This window comes from Triticum urartu, chromosome 3A (genome assembly GCF_056163025.1).
Source record: "Triticum urartu cultivar PI428250 chromosome 3A, HENAU_Tu73, whole genome shotgun sequence".
In the NCBI taxonomy this organism is placed as follows: domain Eukaryota; kingdom Viridiplantae; phylum Streptophyta; class Magnoliopsida; order Poales; family Poaceae; genus Triticum; species Triticum urartu.
This window is the reverse complement of record NC_141875.1, coordinates 327,349,637-327,356,288: the sequence shown is the minus strand read 5'-3', so window position 1 is coordinate 327,356,288 and position 6,652 is coordinate 327,349,637. Positions and strand designations below refer to the sequence as shown.

Here is a 6,652-nt window from a genome sequence, read left to right as displayed (position 1 = left end):
ACGACGCTCACTCTTGCTCCGCAACCTCGGACCAGACTCGCCGGCGGAGTTGCGGAACACATTATCAGCATGCTTCGCTCCACCAACTCTCCATCAAGCCTGCATTAAGCAGGCTTTCATCGTTCACGCGGAGGTATAAGATCTGATCTCTCTTTTGCGATTAGTCTGTTTTTCAGGTTTAATCTACCTATGGTGTGGATTTTCCTCCCAAGAACTAGCTGACGAATACGTCACCAACCAATGCCGATGTTCTTGGATCAAGAGGGACTTGTTGATTGCACTATATGGGAGTCGGTACAGATCGTGACCCAGATGGTCACGGTACCGCCACAAAAGCACCAAATGTGACATGCGCCGTCGGAGTTCCGGATGAACACGACGAAGACCTACATCCCGAGGCTGACGTCCAAATGACATTGTGCCAAGCCGTCGACGGCGTCGCCATGGCCCTGCTGGCCGTTCCCGTGCCCGTTCCACGCTCACGCCGCCACGCGCTCACGTGCCCTGCTGGCTGCCATGGCCGCGCTTGCGTGCCCGCTGCACGCACAGCCATCGTGCCTTGCTGGCATCGCGCTGCTCCGAGGGCCGTCGCGCCCCCGCTGCTCCTGCCCGCATCTGCCCTATCGGGCGACGCTGTGCATGGCCGTCGTCCATGTGCAGGCCTGTTGGCGACGCCGCCCAGCCCTTGACGCATGCACCGCACGTCCCGTTGGCATGGCAAGCCCTGCTGGCGCGCGCTCGTCGCCACGTCCCGATGGACGCCGCCCGCGCGTCCTGCTGACGTCGTGCCGCGTGCCGTGGCCGCCGCCACCGCGTTGCTCGGGTGCTAGGGTAAAGCTACTATCGCCCCCTTGGATGGTAGTGCAACGCCTGGGCCACACTGGCGCGGGTTACTGGGCCCTGACGGGCCGCGACCATGGGAACTCCAAAAAAAGAGTAGCGGATGGGCCGACTGGTGCGCACTAAATGGGCCGACGGCCCCTTTTTTTGGCCTGCAGCCGAACCGGACCGAGCTGGACTGCACGCACGCGCCATTCTTTACATTTTAGCCCTTGTAGTTTTCTACTTTTACGCATATTTTATTCCTGCTATAATATTTCGTGTAGAAGCCCATGAAACTGTGTGCTTTCGCTAAAATGCTACTTTAGGCTTAAAAATGTCTCGGGATCTCAATTTTTGGGCTATTTTCACGTAAGAAATGCGCTCAAAATGCTATATTTTGTAAACATGTTTTTATTGTAGGATTTTTACTACTGTAGATTAATTGTTTAGCACTGTTAATCATTAAGTAAGTCATATAAGAACATGTTTTAAATAATGGAACGTCATTTTTATTGAATAAGTTTATCAACATCGTATTTATGCAAAAGATTACCTGTTGTAATCTCATGATTTTTGCATAAATCGCAGATGGCAGGAATTGTCAACAAGGAGTTTGCTGAGTTGGCCCAGACAGGGCTGAACTACCTGTCATGGTCCTCGGACTGCGAGATCTTTCTCCAGGGCAAAAGCCTCCTAAGGGCGATCGGTAAGGGGACCCAGTTGGTCCCCACTAATCCCAAGTTTGAAATTGAGAATGTGCAGGCTCTGCATTTTCTCCGTCATCACCTGTCACCTACTCTGAAAGACGAGTAAATGGCTGAGCGAAGTGCTTCTGGCCTTTGGACCGCTCTCCAGCAGTGGTTTGAGCGGCTGAAGTACATTGTGAGGCCACATGTAGAGGCAGAGTGGATCCGTCTGAGGTTTGCGGACTTCAAGACAGTTGGGGAGTATAATTCGGCTCTACACCGGATTTGTATGACTCCTTGGTTGTGTAGTACTGAGATTACCGACACCCAGAAGATTGAGAAAACCCTCTCCACTTTCCACCCTGACGCGGTCCAGTCCTCATGGAACTATTGACAGGGCAACTACACGAGGTATTCAGAGTTCATTGACGTCCTCCAGGTGGCGGAGGCGTAGGACGAGGTTCTGAAAAAGAACTTTGTCGCACAACCACTTGGGGGGAGTTCTCGCCAGGAGGTGAATGCTCTCAAAGTCCTCAAGGCTCAACAGAAGAAGAGGGGCCGCAAGGGCAAGAAGAAGGGCCCTCAACCCTCCGCCTCGGCTAAGCAGCAAAAGCCAGTCAAGGGGGGCAGAGGCCTCAGGACTGCTTCCATTGTGGCTCACTGGAGAATTTCTCCTGCCAGTGTCGCGCACCACAGGAGGTTGTTGATGCATACAAGGCTCGAAACGCACGTGAGACGCACCTTGCCTTGGTTCAGGAGGGAGCACCACCGGCGCCCGTGGTGGCACCCGTGATGTTCTCTATGCCCCCTCCTGCGCCCATAGAGGCGGCCCCCGTGGTGCCCATCGCGGCGGCTTTGGCGGTATCTAGTGATGCCCACGTTGCCATGGAGGTTGACCACATGGTCGCCTTGGCGGTGCCGCAACTAGATGTTGATGCTGCCTCCAAGATGATTTCTAAGGAGGATCAACTCACTAGTATGGAGATTGCGGCTGAAGTAAATGGCTTCTTTAGCGAGTCTACTTAGCATACCTCATTGGTTATCATGATACTGTGATTTGATAAAATAAATTCGATTTGGTTGTAAGCTCAATGAGAGCATAAACTTATTCTTTACTTTGGCGATTGGATGACATTCATATCATTCATTTATTCCATTATTTATTCATGATAGTATGTTATGTTTTGGAATATGTGCATTTATTATTGATGTAGCGTCTTCCTCATTACATTAATTATATGTCATATTTTAGAATGCGTGTGGCGCCTGAATGGAGGAAACGTGCCTTGCCGATAGCGCAACCATACATACCATTTTACGAGAAACTGAGTACTTTCAGTCTAATAAAAAAAATCTCCGGGAAGTATTATGACAATCGCTGGCTGCGGTTCGCACATAGTTTGCTCCGGACGAGCCACTATTATACTTCATATGGGAACAACTTTAATCATTAATGATGTGTTGTTGTACCCGGAGTCAACTCGTACTCTTTTGAGCTTTAGAGACATCCACGCCAATGGTTTTCATATTGAGACTGATGATGAGAATGGCAAGGAGTGCCTACTCATCACTAAGAGGGATGCAAATGGTAAACATGTTATCGAAAGTCTTCCTTCGTTCGACACAGGGCTATACTACACTAAAATAGTAGCACCGCCCATGTACAATACCCTCAAGACTATTTTTTGAAGTTTTGAACTCTTCTGCCTCTCGCACGATAGGTTAGGCCACCCCAGACTTAGGATGATGAGAAATATAATTAACAACTCGCATGGTCATAATGTTAACGTGAAGAACTTCCTGAATCCCGATGATTTTGTATGCTCTGCATGCGCCATGGGGAAGTTAGTCATTAGGCCATCGCCCATCAAGGTGAGGGATGAAATCCCCGCATTCTTGTAACGTATCCAAGGGGACATAGGCGGTCCAATTCAGCCCCTCACGGGGCTGTTTCAGTACTTCATGGTGCTCATAGATGCTTCCTCTAAATGGTCCAATATTTGCCTGCTGTCAATATGGAACCATGCCTTTGCAAACTTGATCTCTCAGATCATACAAATGTGAATAATTTCCCTGATTAACGTATAACGTCTATTCGAATGGACAATGCCGGAGAATTTACTTCAAAGGCATTTGATGATTATTGCATGGCAATGGGAATCAAAGTTGAGCACTCAGTACCGCATGTTCATACACAAAATGGACTTGACGAGGCATTGATTAAAATAATTAAATTCATTGCCCGTCCGCTCCTTCAGGGTTGTAATTTACCCACTACATGTTGGGGCCATGCGGTGTTACACGCGGCCAATCTCATCAACTTTAGACCGTCGTCCTACAACATCCACTCTCCTGTTCAGCTTGCGCAAGGGTCAGCACCAAAAAATTCCCACCTTCGTAGGTTCGGTTGCCAGGTATATGTACCAATACCACCACCTCCGCGATCGGTGATGGGCCCGCTCCGTAAGTCGAGGATATACATTGGTTATGAGACTCTGTCCATAATCAGGTATCTGGACCCCATGACAGGTGACTATCACACGACTCGTTTTGCTGATTGCATTTTTGACGAGGATTTTTTCCTGGCTTTAGGGGGAAAGAATCGACCCCTTGATGCTAAAAGTTGAGAAATCACATGGCAAGCCATGGGAATCCAAGCTCATGACCCGCGCACTGCTGAGACCGAGAGAGAAGTCCAAAAGATAATAGATTTGCAGTCATTAGAAAATCAACTGCCTGACCACTTTAGTGACTTAAAGGCTGTGAGAAAATCCATTTGCACGCATGCAATGCACAGGAAAGGGTTGAAATACCGAAGAAAAATGATGGTATATCTGCCCCCATCCAAAGGCCTAAAAGGACGAGAGATCCGGCTTCTCAAATCCCAAGTACTCGGGGACGCCCGACGAAAAAGAATAAGAGAGATTTACTACAGCCTATTGCCAAAGTACCCAAAAGCAAGGTTGTCAGAATCGCGATTCTATTGTACGATTCTACGACTTTGCGATCCAAACTAACCCCTCCGATTCTACGACTTTAGTCTCTAGAATCTACGTTTCTACGATCCTGATAGTTAAGATTCTACGATTTGCGATCCTACCATCGGAGCTCCGATTCGATTCAGAATCACGATTCTGACAACCTTGCCCAAAAGTGAAATGGGGAGCCAGTCGAGACCTGGAAAAAGTACAGAAAATTCAGTGCACGAAATTCTGGACTTAAACTTTCCCATCGGGGAAACTCCCAGTGGAGATGTGTGCGCACACATCGGCGCGGGAAATCTAAAGGACCTTGCTCCCATAATGGGAAATTTGGTAGAGCAAGTGTTTGCATCGGATGCGCTCCATGACAAAATGGCCATAAATTATATTTATATGGGGGAGTCCCTGAACTGAGCAACGTTGATTGTCGACATTAACTTTGCTACGAAAATTGCTTCAATCATAGATCTTGACCCTGAGCCTAACACGCTCACTGATTGTAAGAAAAGGTCGGATTGGAAAGATTGGCAGCAGGCAATTACTGCCGAATTATTATCTCTCAATAGAAGGAAGGTGTTCGGAACAGTTTGTCAAACTCCTCCCCACATTCGCCCTATTGGCCATAGGTGGGTTTTTGTTCGAAAGAGAGATGAAAATAATAAGGTAGTGCGGTAAAGGCAAGGCTCGTCGCTCAAGGGTTCACTCAACGACCGGGTGTCGATTTTGAGGAGACTTATTCCACGGACATGGATGGAGTTACCTTTAGATACTTGATCTTGATGGCAGTAAACATGGGCTTGAAAATGAAACTAATAGATGTTTTCACTGCTTACCTGTATGGAAACTTGGATTCGAACATATACATGAAGGTTCCTGAAGGTATCCCTGTTCCGAACCATGATAGAGCAAATAGGAGTCTATAAAGTGTTCAACTTGAAAAGGCACTATACGGACTCAGACAGCCTCGTAGAATGTGGTATAATCGCCTAAGAGATTGCCTTCATCAGAAAGGCTACACGAGCAATAAAGATTGCCCATGTGTATTTATACGATTATCCCAAGATGGATTCTGTATAATCTCGGTGTACGTGGACGATTTAAACATAATCGGTACGCCTGAGAATATTGAGGAAGTGAGTTCCTACCTGATGTCGGAATTCAAGATGAAGGATTTGGGTAAAACCAAGTTCTGTCTAAGTCTGCAACTTGAACATTCCCCTGATGGGATTCTAGTGCACCAGTCGGCCTACACCCAGAAGGTGTTGGAAAGATTTGGATTTGATAAGGCATATCCTTCTAAGACCCCGATGGTCGGAGGATCTTTACAGCCAGACAAGGAGCCGTTCAGGCAAAAGGACGAGGGGGAGAAAACTCTGGGACTAGAGGTTCCTTACTTGAGTGCAGTTGGAGCACTCATGTACCTCGCAAACTGTACACGGCCAGACATTGCGTTCGCTGTCAATTTGCTTGCTAGGTACAGTTCTGAACCTACCAAGAGACATTGGAAAGGTGTCATGGTCGTCTTCCGTTACCTGCAAGGGACCAAAGATCTTGGTCTGTTTTATAAAAGGAATCAAGACCTATCTATTATAGGCTATGCCGATGTTGGGTACCTATCGGACCTGCATGATAGCAAATTACAGACTGGATATGTTTTCCTTTGTGGTAGAACTACGTTTTCCTGGAAATCGTCCAAGCAAACTCTTGTGTCGACTTCCACGAACCACTCAGAAATCATGTCTTGAAGCGTCAAAATAATGTGTATTGCTTTGGCGGATGATCGGCCACATTCAGCGAACATGTGGGCTGAACACCATACAAACCCCTACCATTATCTATGAAGATAATGCTGCTTGTGTTGCACAAGTCCGGATGGGTTATGTGAAGAGTACCTCACAAAGAATATTAGTCCCAAGTTCTTCTATGCACATGAGCTGCAACAGTTGAACGAGGTGAGAGTTTTGCATACTAAGTCATGTGACAATCTTGCTGATATGTTCACTAAATTGTTACCGACATCAACCTTAGAGAGGTGTGTGCGATTGGTATGATGAGACTTAGAGAGATGCAAGGTTCAGGGGGAGAAACTTCACAAACACGTCGTTAAAATCTTGATCCTGATAATCGAGTAATCAACTTGATGATTGAGTGGATTGTACTCTT

The 6,652-nt window shown here is 47.3% G+C and overlaps 2 pseudogenes; both read left to right on the top strand.

Moving 5' to 3' along the window:
* Positions 1 to 1,410: 1,410 nt before the first annotated feature.
* On the top strand, positions 1,411 to 2,534 carry LOC147979601 (uncharacterized; annotated as a pseudogene).
* A 3,103-nt stretch (positions 2,535 to 5,637) lies between these two features.
* Positions 5,638 to 6,234, top strand: LOC147979600 (secreted RxLR effector protein 161 pseudogene; annotated as a pseudogene).
* Positions 6,235 to 6,652: the final 418 nt, after the last annotated feature.